The sequence below is a fragment of the Pezoporus flaviventris genome, unplaced genomic scaffold, assembly GCF_033815535.1.
Source record: "Pezoporus flaviventris isolate CSIRO_AGI_PZ_B2104156 unplaced genomic scaffold, CSIRO_AGI_Pfla_v1 ptg000002l, whole genome shotgun sequence".
In the NCBI taxonomy this organism is placed as follows: domain Eukaryota; kingdom Metazoa; phylum Chordata; class Aves; order Psittaciformes; family Psittacidae; genus Pezoporus; species Pezoporus flaviventris.
In genome coordinates, this window is record NW_026892550.1 from 50,447,008 (window position 1) to 50,469,441 (window position 22,434).

Sequence of the window (22,434 nt, forward strand, 5' to 3'; positions counted from 1 at the left end):
TTTGGCACTTTTCCTCCCACATTTTGTATTCCCAACAATTTATAAAAACTAGTGTAATAACTGTCTTTTGTTCCTTTGTACTCTGTGAACAGGAAGCTAGTCTCATCAATAGTCATGAAATGCCTCCTTTCTCTCACCATCTATCATTCATAAACCCCATAAAATCCCGCAGTCAAATGCTGTTGCAGGATTAAACCCACACAAAACCAGACTAGGAATTCAGGCTTCTACTGACCCAGAATTAAATGTGAAAGAACGTTCACATCTGGGGATTGAATCCAAATTCCTTCCCATAGAAACTCAAAGAGGCTCAGATCTGAGGTTCTGGTTTGCCCCATTTCTAATCCTGATAATTTTAATGTAATCCAAGCCTCAGCTATAGAACAGTACAAATTTAGTAAGGACACTATCAAGAAATTTGAAAGTGAAAAAGGAAGCAGAGAGTGACACTTGCAGCTACTGCCATTCATTAGTAACACATTTCCTATCAAGTAGGCATTGAAAAAACCTCATTTTTCTCTCAGTCTGCTTCTGCACTGTTATGGCTGCTAATTTCAGTGGCATTATCCCTAACTCACCCTAGTATAAGTGGGAAAAGGTTCCATCTTCAAAACAGGAACCAAAATGGCCTTATGTAGGCAGCATTCATTTGCATTTGCTTTCTGTTCTTTGACAACAAAGTAGGCTTTTATTTCTCCCCAAGTTTTATCTTTAAGTAATTATCTGCCTAAGTCACCCCCAGTGAGGACTGGGGTTTTGGTTGCTGAGTACCTATTCTAGTTTATACCCACTGTCATGAGGTGCCCAGGTTTTATAGCACATGTTTTACCAGGAAAAGACTTGGGATTGCCATCAGTCTTTTTAGACACTGCCTTGATTCAGTCTGAACCTGAATTCATTTTCAAGTTGACTAAATACAGCTTCTCTCATCAGCAAACAGGTAAAATGCAACTCTGCAGCCAGCCACGGCTCACAGGCAGTTAAAAGGGACACATCAATTCTTGAGGCTGCCTGACCAAGGTAAGTGGATTGACAGCCGGGATGCCTTGGTCTACCCGCTGCGAGAGGGGAGACTACAAACCTTCACCACTTCTGAACAGAGAGGCAGAAAAGGTCAAGCCTTTTGCTGTATCAACATCAACAGATGTATTTAAAAACAGGGATTTAAATCCAGGCACAAACCAGCTGCTTTTTGGTTAAAGTTTACAGCTTAGGTCAGCTACACATGGGAAGGAAGCAGTTCGCTGGCTTTATAAATAGATAAAACCTCCAGGCTTGCTTGATAATAACATAATTGGGAAGTTTTTCCCATGTCAAGTAGAAAACCTACTTTTTGTCTTGCTAAGATGCAAATTTGCTTCCTTGTCAGGAATTCAGGCTTTCTGTGTTTAGAAGAACACTGCTTTTACCAGTAGGAAGGCAGTGCTGCCTTTGTCCCTGCTCAGCACGCTGCACATGCCACTACAGCTGCCCCCCTGGCAATATCAAGTTGTCCCCATGGGCAAGGACTGGCTTTGGTATGCACTGAAAGGGGCTGCCTGGTCTTTCCACAGTCTCTGATAGAGGTGAATTTGTTGTTGGCTGGAGCTGATCACAGAAAATAGTTTTGCCCTTGACCTTTACGAGAAATAAGTCTTACATATGAGAGGAAGGAGACAACCCATTTGGAGCACAATGGTTAGGTTTGTCACAGTATTCCTCTTTTGAGCAGGCCTGTAAATACCACAGAACCATAGAATCAGCTACATTGGAAATGACCTTTAAGATCAAGTCCAGTCTTCACCCCAGCACTGCCAAGGCCACCACTAAACCATGCCACTAAGGGCCTCATCTACAAGGTTTGTGAACACTTCCAGGGACAGTGATTCCACCACTGTCCTGGGCAGCCTGTTCCAATGCCTGGCCACCCTCTCAGTGAAGAAATTGTTCCTAATATCCAATCTAAACCTCCCCTGGTGCAGCTTGAGGCTGTTAACTCTTGTCCTGTCACTTGTTACCTGGGAGAAGAGACCAACTCCCACCTCACTACAATCTCCTTTCGGGTAGTTGCAGAGAGCGATAAGGTCCTCCCTGAGCCTTCTCCAGATTAAACGGCAGTTCCCTCAGCCGTTCCTCATCAGACTTGTGCTCCAGACTCTTCACCAGCTTCATTGCCCTTCTCTGGACCTGCTCCAGCAACTCAGTATGGTGAGCCCTTGAAGTCACAGCATCCGCAGTAGTGCCTTCGTTTTGAAGACCACCAGCACAAAAAAAGCGCGGTTTGCTCTTGCAGGTATGTTATTTACCGATCCAAACAGCCTCCCCAGCCCTTCCCTGGGCAGGTGTCTCGGTCCGCTCCCCCGCAGCCCTGACACAGGACCGGGGCCAGGCGCCCGCCGTCCAAGGCGGCACGAAGGGCCGCTAGAGGGCACTCCGCCGCCAGGCCCGGCGGTCTCTCCCGCCTCCGGACGCCGTTCGCACCATTCCGGGCTCGCTCCCGGCGCCGGGGGCTGATCGCTCCGCCCCGAGCGCCCCGCGGGAAGGGCGCACCGCCTCGCAGGGTCGGGAGGGGAGGAGGGAAGCTCACCCCGAGAGCCGGCGGCTCACGGAAACCCCGCAGGCGGGGCCAGGCACCTCTCCCCGCCTCCTGCAGCCCGCCCGTCCGCCTGCCGCAGTGCCCTTGCAGGCGGCAGGCTCGCCGCTCCCAGCCGGGGCCATGTTCTCCGCTTGGCCAGGGGCTGCTCTGCTTCCCTCTCCTCTCCTTCCGGTGTCTCCGTTTGCCATGCTGGTATCGCTGCGAGAGAGTGTTACCCGTCCAGCTGCATGGAGAATGAAAGTGTCAAAATAGTGAGGCATCCTTTAAGGAAAGGAGATGTTTGGCCACTGGGAATACCCACTATAGATGCACGACAGGATTTTTGAGACGGGCTCGGGTGCTTTTGAAAGCTGCTACTTGAGCTTCAGTTAACTTGTACAAACGCATGACATGCTGGGCCTGAACAGCAGTTACAGAACCACGGAATCATGGAACAGTTTGGGTTGGAAGAGATGTTAAAGCTCATCTAGTTCCACACCCCTTGCCATGGGCAGGGACACCTTCCACTAGACCAGGCTGCTCAAAGCCCCATCCAACCTGGCCTTGAACACTGCCAGGGATGGGGCAGCCACAGCTTCTCTGGGCAACCTGTGCCAGGGTCTCACCACTTTCATAGTGAAGAATTTTATCCTTATGTCCAACCTAAATCTTCCCTATTTAAGTTTGAACCCATTGCCCCTTGTCCTATCACTACAGTCCCTAATGAAGAGTCCCTCCCTGCATCCCTATAGGCCCCCTTCAGATACTGGAAGGCTGCTATGAGGTCTCCATGCAGCCTTCTCTTCTCCAGGCTGAACAGCCCCAATTTTCTTATTCTGTCTGTATGTTTTCCTATGTGTAAGAGCGAGGAGTTGCTCGAAATACCTGTAACACATCCAGCCAGCCAGCCAGCAGAAAGCCTCTGCTCACAGAAGAGCTTCATTCCCACCAGCATTAGCTTGGGTTTTCTCTGGGCAGGTCTTCTTACCAGTATCGCTGAGCTTGCTGGTTGGATGTCAGGCCCAGCTGGGCACCTTCATTGTGGTGTGTGCCGTAGGTCAGGTCACTAGTATCAATCCCAAACTGATTTCATGAAGCATACCAAAAAGCTCTCAAATAGTTGAGGTCAAGTATTTTCCAACCACGTGTATTTGCCTAGGATTTTGATGCCTGTTCCTCTGCAGCTTGGAATAATAGTTTAAATCTTTCTTGCCTTCTCCCATATGAGCAGAGGTAGCATTTAACTACGGGGAAGTGGTGATTGGGTAATGGTTTGGATACAATTTCAGAAAAATATGAGCACAAAAGAGTTAGAGGCAGCAAAAGCAGGTATTCTGCCTAATGCCCTCAGCTACCATTAAGAAACATGAAAATCTAATTGTACTGAATGGAAACGTACATCTTCATCGCTGATTATGACACGGAAGAAAATTACTATATGATTGGCATCATAATGGCCAATGTCGAAATGTGATGACACGCCAATATGATATACATCTCCATTAGGAATGATAAATCAAAGGTTATTCATTTGTGCTTGATTTATGCCTGGGAAAAGCTACCAAGGGAAATCTTGATTTAAATCTCCCAAATCGTAAAAGGAAGCCACGAGTGCCCTCTTCTGGCCACAAACGATAACTGTAGGTCCTGCAGTACTCCCTGTTGATTTTTATTTTTGTGTATAACTTAAATTTTCGGTCTTTCATTGCCACTTTTGCCACCACCATGCTCTGTGATATTTTCAGTAATATAATTCATAGTCCTTTCTTGTATATTACTCTCTGTTTCAGCAGGAGACGGAATAACATTTAATCCTGTGAAATCTCACTTCTCGCACTGAGGCCTTAATCTTGCTGGTAATCTTATTCCAGGAATACAACAGAGATCTGCACAAGGTCTGTGCATTTTATTACTGAGCACGGAGGAAACGATTCATATTTTCTGAGTTAGATGACACAACCTCATGTCTATATTGAACAGAACGCATGAGAAAAGAATTATTAAGGGGACTGCACTTAAAGTCTTTTCTAAGGTGTTGGCCTATCATAAGCATCTAATCTATAGTTGCCTCTATTCAATAACTGCAGAGAGAAGAGCCGATGAGTTGAGAGGAAGAAAATGTCTTTACTTCTTGCTTGCTACTATTCTTTGTGCCCCAGGCCTTCTTATCACCTTCTTTTCTTTGTGGACAATATACCATGCTATCTGTCACCCATGGCTGTACTGGAAAATCAGCTCTGACCTCTGTAAAATATAGGCAAAGCTTCAAACTTTCAGTTGCTTATACCATCCCACCTCCAATTCTTAATTTTTCCAGCTTTTAAGATGCATTTTTTCACACTCTTCCATGCAGCTAAAATTCCTGCCTAAGTTCTCATTATTTAGCACCTCAGTTGCTGCAACATCCTTTTCTCTGGCCTTGACACATGCAGGCTTGCCTATGCCCTAATCATACTGCATGAGGCTGCTGTTGCTTCAAAGATAATTTTCCTAGCCTGTCTCTTTGAACATGTCACTCCTCTCTTGGCATCCCTGCACTGCCTCCCCCCTCCCTATCTCACATCAACATAAGCTGCCTATCTTCATTTTCAAGCCCCCCTGGGATCCTACCTATCATCTCTCATTGTCAGGAGGCAGGAACACGGAACAGAGCAGCTCCAGTAACTGCCCTGCCTGAGCAGACTTCCAGTTCTGCTGTGCTTGATCCTCATATGCCTTTTTAGAGCATGATGTGAGTGAAGAGGATTGGTCAGGAGCAAAAAAGTGGGTCCCTGTTAAAGGCAGTCAGAAATGTGGGCAGCTGCAGCATTTGAATGTGGTTAAAACCTGAAAATGGACCATCTCCTTTTGTTCAGAGTTACCACCTCTTGTGCTTCTCTCAGAGTAAGCCCTTTCTCATTTTCTTCTCTATGGTGTCTCTCATACTTGGAAGGTACCCTGCATAAACACTCTCAGATTTATGTTAGTAGCTCTCTACAATCTCCTTAAAGCTCTCCTTTGCCGTGACGTCTGCAAGAGCTTTGACAACCCTTAGACTGCTAGTGAGGTAATACTGCTGTCAGCCACACTGAGCATTCTCATTTCCTTTATTCTCCCTGTCTGTTCGTATCCATCTGTGGTCTCTTGTCCTCTGTTTAGTTTGTAATCACTTTGGGATAGGGCCATCATTTTGTCTGATGTTTACACAGTGCTTCAGAAAATATTTGTTGTTAGGGTTCCTGTGTGGTCTCATAATGCAGATAATAAATAAAACCAGTAACAGCCTGCGGCAGGTGCTCTCTTCTTGCATAGACCTCATTGATTTCAGGCTGTGGGCTGAGCAAATTGCATGAACGTGGCTTGGGTTTTGTGGATAACTGTGCAAAGGGCAGAAACAGAACAGCAGTGCTGTATGTTCCATTCTAAATGTTGGCCAAAATGCTTGTAATCAAATCCCTTCCACCCCCCACTCATTTTATTTTTTTTCCTCCTTTTTTTCTTTTTTTGTCAAGCAATGTAGAGCAGATCCAGGGGCAACCTTTCAGCTTCATGTCATTTTCTCCTAGGAAAAGGTGGGGGGGGGGGGGGGGGGGGTGAAGAAGGAAAAAGTTTATGGGCTCTTGTTTTTTTCTGAAAAATACAACAGAAGGGCTATAAAAAAGAAGAAGGAAGAAAAAAACCCAGACATTTGAAGATCTTTAGGCCTCACCTTTTGGCCTTTGTAGTTGGTACAGAACTACTTTAAGAGCCTAAGTCTCAGCTACTTTCATAGCCAGTAGTAAATGGAATCTTTGCCTTATTTTCCTAATCTGTAAATTGAGCATCTCTTGTTTTAACTAACAGTAACTTTTTCTGTAAGTCCTTTGAAGATTGATGGGGATATATCATGAATTGTTATTATTCTGTGATAACTTGAGTTCAGATTTATTAGCCAAAAGTGTTTAAAGCTCATTTGATTATACTGTCTGCACTAACCAGCCTTCAGAAATGCCTGGTGCTTGCTAGAGAGAAAAGAGGATACCTCTGTATCACGAAACACCGTGTCTCTGAATTGCAAAGTTATCCACAGAGAGCTCTCCTTAGGCTGATACTCATAAACTGAGCAATCTCTGGGATTAGATCAGAATCCAAATTATGCAAAAGTGAGTTGAAGTACCTTAGCAATACCAGTACAACACAGGACCTCAGCCTGTGTGGTTTACAGTACCAGCCAAGAGCAGACAGACAGGAATTACTGGGAGTAATAAAGCAGAGAGCACTGTTACAAATTCTGTATCAAGGTATTGGATAAATTGGGCAGGTATCAAGTGGGATATAAAGCAACTGTATGAAAACCACAGAAGGTTTTAGTCTGAACTATGCCTGTAGTGTGGTGGTACAGGCCTGTATCTTGTTTAGTGCCTTTTACTCTGAAAGCGCTCAAAACACTTTCAGAATAGTGATTGAGAAAACGAAGACATTCTGTTGTGTTACAGAACATAGACACTGATAATATTAAAACATAAACATATTATTATCACCTCTGTAAAAGTTATAGTACCACTTGTGGAATTCGGCTTTCCAAAGGGACTCTTAATAAAACACAAAAAGAGCCCCAAAAGAAGACTGCAGGAAACAACCATCATTAAGCATAAGAGAAGCGAGGATGAGTAATGGGACAGATAGTGTGATGCAGTAGACAGCTGTAACACAAGATCCTGGATTGTAAAGTCAGGCTCATCCTTAATGAGAATGCTTTGCTCATTGATGCTGATGCTCTGCAGAGCCAGCAGACCAAGGAAGATTTCATCTTGAGAAAGAGAACCCAAATTACTAAAGACCTTAAAGCACTGCAGCCTGTGTCAACTATTCTGAACTGAGGCTTAGGAGGATCATCAGGTTTATGCTGATTGCCAAAATATGACCAAAAGTTACGTGCCTGAAAGAACACGAATGCATGAGAAAACAGAAAATAGAGGAAAAAATCTTTCTGTGAGAACTCAAGCACAGTGTTTAGATATAGCCTCAGTTTAAGTATGAGAAACATTCAGCTTCCCCTAAGACACTCTTTTAAATGATTTTTCCTCTCATATGCCTGTCTTTCCTCGGTTTTAAGTTGACCCTGGTATCTGTAACCTGGCTCCTTTTGTGTCCTTATTATTGTCGCTGATAGACAAGCTTAGGAAAACTTGAAAATTAAACAGGAAAATGGCATTTTTGTTGATGTGACAGGGCCCATCCCACAGTGACATTCAGTTCAGGAAATATGGAATGATACTTGTTATGGCCTGACTGAATTTTTGGAGGGTTTGTTTGGAGGCTTGGGGGTTTGGGGCTTGGTTTGGTTTGGGTTTTGTTGGTTTTTTTTTGCAACACTTAGTACATCTGTTCTAGAAGTAGAAGAAAACACAATAGGTGAAAAGCGAGGCAGTTAATGAGACTGAACAGGCATAAGGGCATAGAAGTTAGATGGTACACAATGGGCCAAAGTGAAGGCATTTATTTATTGTCTCAATCAAATAGCAACATAAGCTTTTTCTTTTTCCCGTTATGTTATTAGTCTTATAACATGGAAAACATTTTCTTTCCCTGTGGAACTCCTCCAAGTCAATCCACCCCCATAAGAAAACCCAACCTTTAATACTTTGTAATAAATAAAATATTAGGAATAAAGATATACAACAACACATTATGACAAATATTACCAAAAAGCATGCACAGATCTGTTCAATAATGTCTCTTTGGAAAATTCCTCTACTGATGTATCTAAGCACTTAAGAATGTAGTATCTGAGCACTTCACAATCACTAATGGATTTTAGACTCCCTTCACTCGAAAGGCAGAAAAGTATGTTGCCCTTTTACAGATTTAGAAGTGAATAGTTAGTGACTTGCTTAGGTTCATATCTAAGGGTTTAGAGTCAGGTTTTTTCTGTCCTTGTCCAATACCTTAAGCAATCTTCTTAACCATTAACAGACCCACATCGTAACATTTAGGAAAGGGCTGTCTGTGATGCATAATGCTCTTTGGCCTTTTTATAATATCCCAGATTCTTCTAGTCCTGACTAATCATCAGGAAGAATTTGCTATTAGCTTAGCCTTTGAAAGAAACTGCTCTCCAGTGTGGTATGCGTTTGCCCTGACCTCGGGAGTTGTACACAGCCCTACAACAATTTCTATATTTGCAGCCCACTCCCCAAAGGAGGTTGTCCTGGCAGGGTTCTGGACCAAGGTTTGCAATGTGTTTAGAAGCACTTTGCTGCATATGGCTTGGTTGGGAAAATTCTACACAAGCAAGGTGATAAAAAAACAGTCAAATGAAGATACCTCCCTCCAGCCAAGATCTGAAAGAGTGGATGATGCTCAGTCGATTCTACACCCATGTTTAAGTTCCCTAACCCCTACCTGAGGGAGCACTTAAGCACTTTAGCCTTCAATGCATGAGCAATCACGTTGCCTCGGGGGTAGGGGGGGAGGGAGTGGGGAGAAGATTCATCGGCTTTGCTGGGTCAGGACTCGGACCCGGAGTCTGTGGATATTTGATTCTTTTGAAAACCAGGCCACTTCTTTTAATGCTTTACATGGATTTCCAAGTCTAATTTTAGGCAGTTGTATTTTTAAAACCCAGGCCTAAATACACTCCCCACAGGAAATGCAGCGTCTCTGATATTTGGGTCAGAATGCTCCCACTAGGGATAATTTCTTTAAACCACTGGCCAGCAAAGAAAGAAACCACCCCATCAGCACCCTTCCCCCACAAGCCTTTCCTATCCCCAAGGTTAGTTTGGGACCCTGGGTGCATTTTGAATGGCTGTTGATACAAAGTCGCGCTCTTTTCTTTTTCATGTCACTTATTTAAAGAGGAATCTTGAAGCGGTTGTTTACTGCAGCAATGCTTAGGAAGGAAAAGAGTACTGAGTGTATTTTCAAATGCCCTCAGCAGCTTTCTTTTTATTTTGCTCTCCAAACCCCTGCTATTCAAGTTCTCCTCAGAGCACTAACAGCTAAATTGTTCTATGCATCCAGCTCCCATTAGCAAACGGAGTCATGCACATCATTCCCATGAACCACTTTAGGTGTGCCTCAAAAAGAGAGGATGCTAGATAAATATTAACCACACAGTGTTGTTATTTTAACTTTCATTTAAAATAGCATGTGGATATTTAAAATGTACATTTTTAGTATTTGCTATCAGTCATCTTTGTCTTACCAGTTTAAGAAATTAGATATTCCAGACCATAACAAATTCATGGAGTTTGCTGTTTTATGTTGGAGAAAAAGGGGTGGTGGTGACATTTGGATTTACTGTCATACCTCAATAAACCACCAACCCTAATTCCTCAGCAATGAGTTTGTGTCCTTTACTTTACATTAATTGCATTGAAATTACTGTCAATTATTCAGACTCTCAGTAGTCACAACTCATTTAATATCTCTTGCTCCATGCAGACAATCTGAGATCTGACTGTGCTTAGATTCATATGTGAACAGACAGCATGATTTCTTTATATGGCAGAGATTCCCTTGAAATCCTCCTGCCTCCTGAACAGGAGTAGTATGAATTAAAGTATTCCTCTGACTAACTCTTAGTTTGGAAGCATATCCAAAATCAAGCTCACAAGTATGATCATTGCATAGATTCAAACATACTACAGAGAATAAAAGAAATAGATTTTTTTTTTTTGGTAGTGTGGGAGGAGAGAAAACCGTGTTTTTCCCAGATGTCAGACAGTTAGTTTCTGATTTATATCCTAAAGCACATCAGTTGGTTATCCTTAAAATTTCATCTTATCAAGCATAGCTTGCTGTGGATAGCTTTACAGAAAACTCATAAAAATTTAAAACCATTTTCTAAGTCTAGTGGACTTTTTCTTCTCTGTTATCAATGACAGTGAATTCTGGTGTCTAGATGTGGATTTTGTACTTTAAAAAAAAAAAGACCTTCTTTTGGATGAGTTTTGTTTGGTTTATTAAATCAGTGGACCTCTCATTCATTGTTAACAGCACTGATTGCCAGTAGCATGTATGTATTTCTGTAACCATTGATACCAGTAACTAGAAAACCAAGCAAATAGTCCCATTTCATATAAAAGGTTGAAATTGTGTATCTTAAATACTTTAATCCACACTCAAAATGACCATGCAACCATGCTGAAGTGCATGGATATAACTTTAAAACATAGCAACCTTAAAGGTGGAGTGCATCCCTGATAACTGAAATTCTCCAAGCAGTAGTTACCATTTACTCACAACTTTGGACAATGCAAAAACATAAAAGCTGCTGCTTGCGGAATTGTTGCATATTACTATCATTCATCAAAACGTTGTCTTTATGGTCAATGTCCTGTCTTCCCCACTTTATATTCTTTTCATATTCTTTTATCACCAACTCGGAGTCTACAAGAATCTTCACAGTAACAGCACCAGCAGAGTAACAAACCAGTGAATTTGTGCAGCAAGGGACTGCAGTGTGGACAAAAGAAAGATTTCAAGTACCGTGCTGCCAGGAGGCTTATTTAAACCATAACAAAATAATTAAAAATTGCTTGACCGTACCTTTTTAATTGGCTCCCTGATAGAAGGGTTAATAGGAATTCTAATACCTGTGTAAAAAACAGACAGATAAAGAAAACAGTGTAATGTAAAATAATTCAGATTGCCTCTGTGTAAATGAGGCAATAAATGCCTGCAACACGAAGCTCAGTCTGACTTCACAGCAGGGCCTGGTGCTTAATTGAAAGTCCTAACTAGACCCATTTATCAAAGAAATCACTCAGAGGGAAATTTAATTATCACAATTAATCCATATTTTCTTAGAAAGTCTCCGCAAAGCACATTGAAAATTTCTTTGGGAAGAATTTTACAATGTTATCAACAAGAAAAGTCAAGCACTAAACTTCCCTCCCCTCAGAGAAAAAAAGCCCAGGCAGGCAGGCAGGCACAGGGCACATTGTGTGAGGAGCTCCCTGTAACGCCACTTAGGCATAACTGAGAGTAATGAGCATCATCGCAGCAGGAGCTCAAATGGAAATATTTCTTCCTAAATCACAAAATTGCTCCCTTTGCAAGCTGGAGAGAACACCTAGTTTTGGGGAAAGCTGCCCCACAACGTGCCCATGGGCTGTGGGTCCTTGCCACAGTTTTGCTTGGCTCTGCAGGACTCCTGTACCCCTCAGTTGCTCCCCTTGAGCCCCTGCTTGCATAGTGTTTCAGTGCACACGCAGAAAAGTGCTGAGGCACAACATGGCCTCTACTCAGTAAGTAGCATGTGATGCTTTGGGAAAGTAAGGAGCTAGTGTCACATTTTGTTTTAAGCACTTGCGTAAGGAGGAGGTGCCTTCGGTAGTGAAGCCAATCCTTGCATTAATGTTGAGTTTGCTCCAATGAGCAAAGAGTCATTCTAAAACCAGTTTTTTTCCCTTGAGTAACTGGTGATATTCCACTCCTAGCCTTAGCAGATGTATGAGTTGGGAAGGAAGGTAGCTCCAAGCTGCGATCCTGCTCAGCTTCTCACATTTGGCATTTCCCAAGAGGTTTTCATTTGCTTGCTTTCTCAAGACCAGGTAACATTTATCAGTCTAGTTAAACTTGCTTTCTTATTTTGAAAAACAATCCCTTCTTTTTATGCAGAGTCCTACCTCTATTTCCATGCTTCCTATGTAAGCCTGAGGAGCTACAGAAGGCTACTCATGGAGCACTTGTGGAGCAGATAACAAGTAGAGTTACATCTATGTGTATCCCGTAGCACTTGACATGCCTGTGTGAAGATGAAAAGAAAGCCCCAAGAAAATATGCAAGTCTGTGCCATGCTAAAAATCCCCTTCAGTCAGTCAGGAAGCTGGTAGCTGGTATGTTTTTAGGGTTTCTGGACACTAGCGTGCAGCAAGTGATAGGCAGGAGTCTGCTCCTGCACTTTGAGAGTATGGAGCTCCAGCATTTGCTTTGGACGCATATTTGCACTAGTTTCAATGAAGGGCAACAATGGGCACTTGAAAGGACAGGGAAAAATGGGGCTGGAGATTTTCTTTCACTTTGTGTGGCTTGCACGGCACCGCACCTGCTCATGTTTCCCCAGGCTTAAAGAGAGCCCGTAAAGCATACTAAGGTATAATTTTCCCTTCAATTCTTCAGAGTCAGAGAACATTAGAAATTATGACCCATGCTAACGTTTTCATGCATACTCTTTTCCCCTCTTCTTCAGTGGAAAAAGTTGGTCTCCCAATGTCACTGAAGTTGTTTACTGCCTTTTTTGCCTGTGCTTCCTACATTATTCAGGTTATACTAATCACCAGAGGGGAAGGAAACAACTCCAGAGCAGATTGAATTACCCTTTAATTGGGCATCCTGTGAAATAAACATTGTGACTTGGATAAGATTAAAATGTGAGTCACAAGTCTGGTGAGCTTTTAAGTGTTAGGGAATGTGGGGAGAGAATCAGGCAAGAACAACAAGGAGAGAGCAGATAGGAGCAAGGCTTAGCAGAAAGCAACTTCTGGAGACAGTTACTTGTTTTCACCAGGGTTAGACTAAAGGTCCAGTGGACAGAATTGGGCAAAACAACTGACAGTTGTTTGTTTAAGAAGAATTACATTTTCAAACACATTTCCATTTATATTCCTTTGCTTGTACTGAACCCATCTGTGAATGCCCTCTCGCAATATAGCACTGTCCAGCTCAGCTACATTTTTAGATATTAAAGAGTAGTACTTAGAAGTGCTTCTGAAGAAGGACTTCACCAACAGGTTTGATACCTTCTGTGCACGTTTGTTTGATACTTTGCAATACTCCTGATGAGTAGACTTGCCGGAAGAAACAAATTGTAGACACAGAAATTACAACTATATTGCAGAATATTCATTAAAATATGAATCCCAAATGTGCAATCATGACCATTCACATGAGCCTCACTTGATTTACCTGCATAGACCTCATGCTGCATTTAGGGACAGGGGTTCTCATTTAGCTACTTAACAAAAATCACATCAAGCTCTTACTTCACAAGCTTACTTAGGTTCAGCTGTCCCTGGACTGTTTTCTCCTTTGCCACCCTCCTGAGGCAAAGGAGAGCCTGGCTGCAGTGGATGATTTTGTGATGGAGCCAATTGTCTGGCAGAAATTGGATAGAGACCAGATAAACCTGTCTTTTCTGCACTGCACCTGAATAGCAGCTGATAGAAGCCGCTACTGGCTGCTAGCTGCGCACCAGCCACCTGGGAATGGAAAGTTCCCAACCTATGACAATCCCCGGAGATCTCTGATCCTCAGGATATTTATTGTGGCTTGGAAATTGCAAAAGTTGTTGGTTTGCTGTTTACCACCAGGTGGCCTAACTATTCCACCGTTCATGAGGAACCAAGACTCCATTAGAGAACAGCAGCTGGAACTTTTTAAGGTCTACATATTTTTCTTTCCAAGCCTCCACCTCCCCTCCTTTCTCTTCATTCAGTTGATTAAAAGACACCAGGGCTTCTCTGATTTCTCAGATCAGTGCTTTTCTCTAAGCAATTGAGAAAGCTTGTTCTTCCAGCAGTCCAGCCCTATTTACCTGAGATCCAGCTCAGCCATCCCTATTTACCTTAGTCCAAATGAACTCTTGCCATAACAATCCAGGTACCTTGGAGTTTTCCTCATGCTTCAGTAATTGGAGATGGATTCCTTTGTTTGTTGACTCTCATATGTCTCTGGTAGCTGGTTTTGTGACCACCCAGGAGTTCTGCGCCGGCCACATAAGCTGGATTTAGAGATGCCTTGAGTCCCCAGAGCATTTCAGAGTGGATTCAGTGGGCCAGAGGATCTGACTCAGCAGTAGGTTTTCATTTTTAAAACCACAGACAGCTTGGGACTTCAGCAGTCCTGTCACTTGGTAGTTTTGGGGTAGCCATTTGAGAGCTGGCCAAGGTAACAGCTCCTTGGGTTTCAAGGCAAGAGAAGCTGGCATTACAGCTCACTCAGTTAAAAGTCCTACCTTTATGGACTGAATTCCCATCTTGGACATTACTGGTCTAAAAATGGGAAGGAAGATACTCTCAGATGTTCATCTCAGGCTTTTCTTGATGGGAAGGGTAAGGAAAGCTCTAGCTGTCACAGTAGTGTGAACTAAGAACTACAGCAGCACCAATGGTATTACATTGATGTGCAGGTATTGGGAGGCCATCAAATGAATCCTTAGGAGAAGGAAGCACGATTTCAGGAGAAGATGAGTTATTTCATATACTGCAACACTGAGGCCTTAGTTTTATATTTTCTAACGTTTACATAATGCCTGAAAGCTTTTGGAAGGTACTTTCAAAACAAATCTCAGTAACTAAAGTGATTAACTAAGATTATTTGCTTAAAACATTCATGATTCATTTGTTTACCCATCTTTGTAACCACACATTTCAGTTTTGATGTGAGCGGGGACAAAGTACAATGACGGCAGGCAGGATCATCACATCAGAGCCCAGCAATAGAAGCATCTTCTCATGATCAGTTCAGATCAGCTCTGAAACTGATGCCTCAAGGTCCCAAATCGAATGTATGCCGTTTCTGAATGCCCCCTATCATAACACAATTGCAGCACAAGACGTGGCTGCATCAGGCAGATTTTCCTAAAGAATGTGGTGATTGAACTTTTAAAAATACCAGTCATTTGGAGAAAAATTCAGGAGTCTTTAAATTACTTTGGTAAATGGATTAGTAATAAATAATAAATACCTGGAAATCAGGAGAGACTTTCAGTTGCATCACAAAAATGTCATGAAGTAGTACAGGATGTTTCAGCTACTTTAACTTAGCCTTGGGCACAGAAGAGTCCAATTCTGATCATTTGAAGGATAAGCTATCAAATTCAGGGTAATGAGGCTTTAGCCAAGGTGTTACTCTGGCTTTACACCTCTGCAGATAGAATCAGATGCTATCTCCTAGTCTATGCATCCTCTGAGAATAGAATTAATTTTGAATTCTCGTATCATCTGCTTGCCCGTGCACTTATTTGCTAACTGTCTGACTGAGTGAGCTATTCTGGGTCAGCATGATTTAGGCATCCTTTATTACACAGTTTCCAATTCAGTACATTTTTTAATCAAGACTAAATTGAAGTCAAGTTCCCGGTATATATAGATATAATATATATATAGTGAACCCATTGCAAATCCCCAAGTCTAATTTTGAATGTAACTATAATAGAAAAAAAATATGAAGGTTTCTTTATTTTGTAGAGGAGTGTTACAATGTTGTCACTTCTTAAAGGCAAGTTAAGACCTATTTTCATATTTTTAAAATCACGTTAGCTAAAAGCTTGTTAAGGAATAAATATTCCAGAGGATAATTGAGACTTAGCTGGCTTAAACATTAATGAATCAAAATCAGATGCCAGATCATTAATTAATTCTACAAATTATAATGTTGCCATTACTGGCAAATACTATGAAAACTAATATCAAGGAACAAATTAAACTGCATAGTTTTCCTACTTATACATATCTTTTGACAAAAATAAAAATGCAGTGGTTATTTTTGGTTGATGGCATATAGTGCCTATACTTGTAAAACTTCTGGGAGATCCTTAATTTTTAAAAATATTTCCATTTCTTTACCATGCTATTTATAGAAAGTGCCTATCATAGACTATAAGGATATTTCCATCAGCGCTTTAACCCACAGAAAGTAAAATGTAGCGAAAGTGACAGAAAAGTCAGTTCAACACTTCCGAAGCCTCACAAAAATCCACACCCCTTCAAATCAGCCTCTTTGGCAAACGACAGAATAATAGACGGGTCTTGCAATGTGGTCTGAAGTGCAACCATCTCAGGCTCTGTCAAACCAGTGCAGAATGTGAATGAGAGGGGAAGCGAGAGAGGCAAAAGAGGAGGTCATCTGGACATTTCTAGCCACTACTTCTCATCCCATAACAAGAAGGAAACTTCAATGCGTTTAGAAGGTGGCAAACTTCAAAAACTGTGAATAACCAATCTGGGGAATAGGCTGAATACCACTGAAGCCAGAACCTTAGAAGGAGTACAAGGCTCAACAGTGCTGAGGTGATATAACATTAGATAATATAACAAGATGATATAACATCAGCCTAGTCAGAATAAAACTTTAGGGCCAAAATGACAGAGTACCTTTATCTGAAAGCTCACAGCGTTTAACTCTTTGTCTGATGTGGTGTTATCGTTTCCTCTTTTTCCCATCAAGTGACAGATGCCAAAATTATCTAGATCTAGAACATGCAGGTGGTCTAAAGCATATCCAAAATGCTTTAATTAAGCCGGAAGACCGATCAAAAGCCAACACACTGTGGCACTAGTATAATAGTTTGCTCAGTTAAGCATCAGTAAGTAAGCGGTTAGGTGCAATCTCCCTTAGCTGAGATAAAGTTGTCCTGAAGAATCCAGCAAAGACTGTCAAGTCTGATGCCTGTAAGAGCAATTTGTTCTTGTAAGAGCAAGCTGTGGAAGAATGTCCCATATTTTTTCCTCCATATTGATTGCTATTTTGCTATTTTCATTCCATTTTCTTCCTCTTTTTAATTAAAAAAAAAAAAAAAGGGAAGAGTGGATGGACCTGATTTTTTTCTAGGAATAACAGTAAGGCATTCTGAAATAAAAATTTTCTTGCAGTTTCCTAAAACCAAACACAGCTCAGGTTCCAGTAGGAATCTGAGACTTGTGAATCTTGTTACCATAAGCTACATTTTAGCTGAAGAACAACAAGATGCCACCTTATTTCAGCCCTCAATATCTGCCCACCATCAATGACAGACAAATCATTTTTGCCAAACAAACCTATAATGTGAATCAGAGAGGACTGCACCAGGCTGATGGTCTTTTTTTCATGGCTTCATATATATGCTGAATAGATGAGTTCTTGTTAATTTTTCACCCTCTGGGATCTCTGAACTACCTAAAGGTGCTGACCTTTTCCATGCAACACAAATAAAACTGGCAATAGGCAATGTTGAAGATAATAATGCATTCTAATATATCTACATTATCTACCCCTATACTGAATTCATGCCCCCTATCCGTGTCTAGGGATGACAGATAACACCAGTTGTTTTATTTCAACTTTTGTCCTTCTGGCAAAATTAGAGCACCTAAAGAAAAAGACCAGTAATTATGATCTGCCTCCAAAGTTGCTGCTTTGAACATAAGTCCAGAAACAGCTGATGACAACCAGGAGTGGGTGCCTAGGAAGCATGAGAAGATGACAAGCATATAGGGATGCTCCCTCCAAGGACTTTTCTAGCCTGCAACACTTTGCAGCTCACCAACTTCTCGAGATATTTGATAGTCCTTGAAGAATTATGCTTGTGTGAATTCTTCCAGTCACACATTTTCTTAGCTCTGTATTGAGCAAGAAATGCAGCCAGTATGGGCCACTCTTCTAGTTTTAGTGTCTGATCAGGCTGCCCTCCTAGATTGGTAGAAAGATGACCTTTTTTTCATAATGACTCAAGAGGTAGAAAGGACTCTCTTTACACGGTTGAATGGCCAAATTCACAGATAAATAGCTGCTGTAATTCTGCTGGGATTTCATATTATCATTAATGATTTGCTAGAGCATTTGAAGCCTGCAATGCTATCCCTTAAAAGGATTTAAAATCTAAACACATTAAAAAACCTCTATATTCGCTCTGCGTGGCTTACGTTCCTATTTCCTGACACTACAGCCCTAATTCTTTTGACACTCTGAAGTCTGCCACTTGGAAATTATTAATGCCACCATCCCCAAGGAAAGCTATAAGTCCAAACCAGGAACTTTTACAACTGTGGTGTGAAAGCAGGGAGCATTCAGCTGCCATAGAAACATCTTTTGCTTGAAACTGTCTTGCTCTTTAGCTTGTTTTCATCTTTTTCTATCCATGGAAGTTAATTAATTACAGTAATTAACAGTTAGACTAAATCTATGCAGGCTAACAGAAACCTTGTTCCAGATGGACTCTGCTGCGTAATGAGGGACAGTTGATAGTGGCTTTTTCCTTTTCCAGTGGAGTCCAGTGGTAGAGCACAGTTATGCCAGTTTGTGAAGCATGAAATAAAACAGTCTTTCATCCATACAAGTGAGATGTCTGGTGAGAAGTAACTAACATTAATTGGTAAGTGCCACCAAAATAGATGCATATTTTTTTTTGTCCATTTGTTATTATCTTACAAGCTTTCAGCCAACTTATTAAGATCATTTGTATAAAATTGATTTTTGTTTATGGTTTTATTGGATAGACAAACACCCACTGATGCTTATAGATGATCATCCTGTCACACAGTGCTCTGTGTGTATATATATATATATATGTATATATATATAAAACAGCCACCCAAAGACCGCATGCCCTGGTAAATGCCTTAAATGGGACATGATATTTATAAAAAATAGTTATGCCAATATAATGTGCCAGACAGACTTCCTTATTTCCAGATATACATGCCTTTTTTGTCTTGGATAGTGCTACTTTGAACAATTTTATTACTGAATTAAAGCAAATGTATGTTGTTCAAGTTAAGTTTCTATAATTAAGATAATTGTAGCTGTGCAAAGGGGAAAACTTCCTATGCAGCCACAGTGGCACCTGTCTCTGAGGCTGTATCTCCCATGTTTATTGGGCAGGCAGCAGACTACAGCGCTGGTGAATTTGCCACTACCCTCACCCTTTAGATGCTCCTGTTTTTATACCCAAATGTCCCTCATCCAGTTCCCACTGTGTCATGTTTAAATCACAAGTTCATTGGCACACACCTTTAATGAGCTAGCATGCACTCTTCCTGCTCCACTGTTGTTTACAATGAGGGATGTCAAAGAAAGAGAAAGGCAGCAAAATATACTCAAAGAGCTTTTTTAGATTAACAGTTTGGAGGATACTGTAAATTATAGTAGAAGCAAGGTGGGGTTTTTTTGCTTGCTTGTTTGTTTTTTTATCAAGCTGTCCTACAAGGTGTGCCACAGTAGGGAAAATTCTGCCTGTAGGAAAGTTAATGGGAAACAATTCAGCAGTTGCAACAGGAGCAGGATTTTTCTGATTATGTATTGTCCTGTTCCCATCCTTCCCACTCTGCCTCCTCTCCAGCACACATACAGTAGACAAAGAACAGTGCCTCTCTTATTTCAGCTGTCATTTCAAAGGAAGAAGACTGACTTAATTCCCTGTCACTGGGTCACTAAATTGCTTGGCGGTCATAAAGGATAAAAATTTTTATTGTTCAATTTAATTAGACAAGGTCCAGAATAAAATCATTTGAATTTTCTCATAACACAATCTCTTTGATAAAGGATAAAAGCTTATTTCAACAGGAAATCATGGCTTGAGTCACATCTGGAAAAACCCTAGCACCTCAAGTCACTGAAATAAAACTTCTTTGTGTAGTCAAATGCAAAACCTGTACTGATTTCTATAAGTAATGAGAGCAATATTGCGTGTTTTTTAGCTATGTTGGGGTTTGGAAAAGAGGTTAAGATCCTAGCTAGAGAATGTAAAGAGGGCCTGGGAAAATTGAAAAATAGATTATGTTAATTGATTGTAGCTAAAGATGAAAGCTGTCTTTAGGATCTACCATTTCTTTAGGATGCTGCAGAACCTTACATCTTCAACAGACACTGTAACCACCATACAGCAAACTGTAAGTTTTGCCATCTTATAAAATCATTTCCAGGGGACAAAATGTCTGACCTGTTTATAGAAATGGAGGAGACTGACAGCTTGCCCATACTGGTGCAGAAGGATGCATGTTTAGATCTTCAGTGAGTTCATGCAACTCAAAATAGATCTGCTAAAGTTAGTGGAACTGCTCCAATGTACCTCAGCTGTAGGTTTGATCCATCTTTTCTCATTTGTTTCTGTAACCAGCCCCTTTTTCTTGATCCACCTTCTTTTCTCATCTACATTTACCAGTCTAGTGTTTTGAATTTTTATGCAGTCTAGTTTCATTTACTGTTAAAAATGCATCTCCAGTATCAGGCACATCATTTTCTAAGCCTTCATCATGCCAAGAGAGTTAGTAAAACATCAGTTTTTCACTTCAGTTCCCAACCCATATGTTTTCAAATAGCACTAGGGAAACATTTTTTAAAGGACAGACTCCAGAGATGTCTCCTAATATCATCAGCAATGATGATCAAAAGCTGCTTCTGCAGAAGCCTGTGGGATTATCAGTCTCTCAAAAGGAAGTTCAGCAGCTTTTCTTGCAGCAACATTTATTCCTCACCCTTCCAGCTCAAGCTATTGTTCACCTCAAGGTGTCATCACCCTGGACAACTCCATTTCTGTATGTACTTCCTATTTAAGTATCAGGAGAGACCCTTAGTCCAGGGTCAGAACCCCTCCTGGCTTTCTAAGAAAAATGTAACTGAAATGATAATACCAGTTTATCACAGTTCACAGATGATGTGAGTTATGCCTTTTTTACAGTTGCAAAACACCTCTGTGGAAGTTTGGTTCGTTTTTTTCTTTGCAAATTTAGACATAATTTCATCTAGTCATGCAACTGTTAGGACTTAGACTCCTCCACAAAGGAATGCATTGCTAATGTCAAGGTTTTTTGGTTAATGCTGATCAGGCCCAGTGGTAATACAACCTGTTCATGTCCTGTGACTGGCAGTGCGCTGAGTGTTTATGAATATCCATGTAATGATCGTAATCTCTGCAAACCTTCCTGCTGCTGACCTCTTTGGTAAGGAGAGTAACATAAAGCACAAAGGAACAGGAATAGCCCTGTTGAAGAATTCAACTAAATACTGTCCAGAATTGAGTTATTCTCGTGGTTTAAACCCTAGCCAGACAGCTTGTTCACTCACTCCCAGTGAGTGGTGCTGGGCTCAGAGCAATCGAGGCCACTGGTCAAGAAATGAGTCCAACCCGGAAGCCTGTGTCCTTCCGGGTAACTCTCAGTTACCCCCCACCCCGGGCATGACGTGCTGTGGTATGGAATACCTCTTTGGCTAGCCTGGGTCAGGCGCCCCGTCTCTGCTTCCTCATGGCTTCCCCTCCTCCCTGGCAGAGCATGAGCCTCACAAAGTCCTTGGTCAGGGTAAACATCACTTAGCAACAACCGAAAACATCAGTATCACCAGCACTGTTCCCAGGCTGGAAGTCAAAGCACAGCACTGCACCAGCTACCACGAAGGAGAAAAATGACTGCTACTGCTGAGCCCAGGACATTATCCGCCCCTTATTCCATGCCATTCACGTCATGCTCAGATCCCACATTTTCAATACACCATCGCTCTCCCACATATATACATCCATTTACAGACAGACCAAGAGAAAGAGATCATTTTCTTAGTGCATGGACCAATCCCTATAATGCTGCTGAGTCCATTCGGTCCATGATGTCAGGTTCCATCTCTTGTAACAATCTTTCAGGGCAGGAAGGGCTGTGTGCAGTATTGGATCGTTGCCTGCTGATGCTGGTCGTTCCTTTACTGCAGAACTTATCCGGTTCTATCAAAGTTCATTCTCTGTTGGGATGATGGTTGGAGGGAAGTCAGGGCTAGTTGCTGATGACCTGGAGACATCTAGTTGATAGGCTATAAAAGTATTACACAGCAGGCAACAGCATACAATTAAGTTCATTGGCTGTTTTCCCCTAAAATCAAATCCCCTTGAGGTATACATTGGACTTCCCCATCTTCCCACATTACCCACCAAGCATACCCAGGTCCCTGAGCAAAAGCAATCCCACGAGTGGATTTGCCTTTACCTGAAGCAGGAATAACCCAGACTGTCTTCCCCAGCAAATTCTTCATATGCACCATGGGAACTTTGTCCCCCTCTACAATATGTAGAAGTTCTGACTGGGCTGGGCCAGCCCTGTTGGCAGATCCTCTGATGTTGACCAACCAGATGGCCTTTGGTAAGTGTGTATCCCAATGCTTGAAAGTTCCCCCACCCATTGCTCTCAGTGTAGTTTTTAACAGCCCATTGTACCATTCGATTTTCCCAGAGG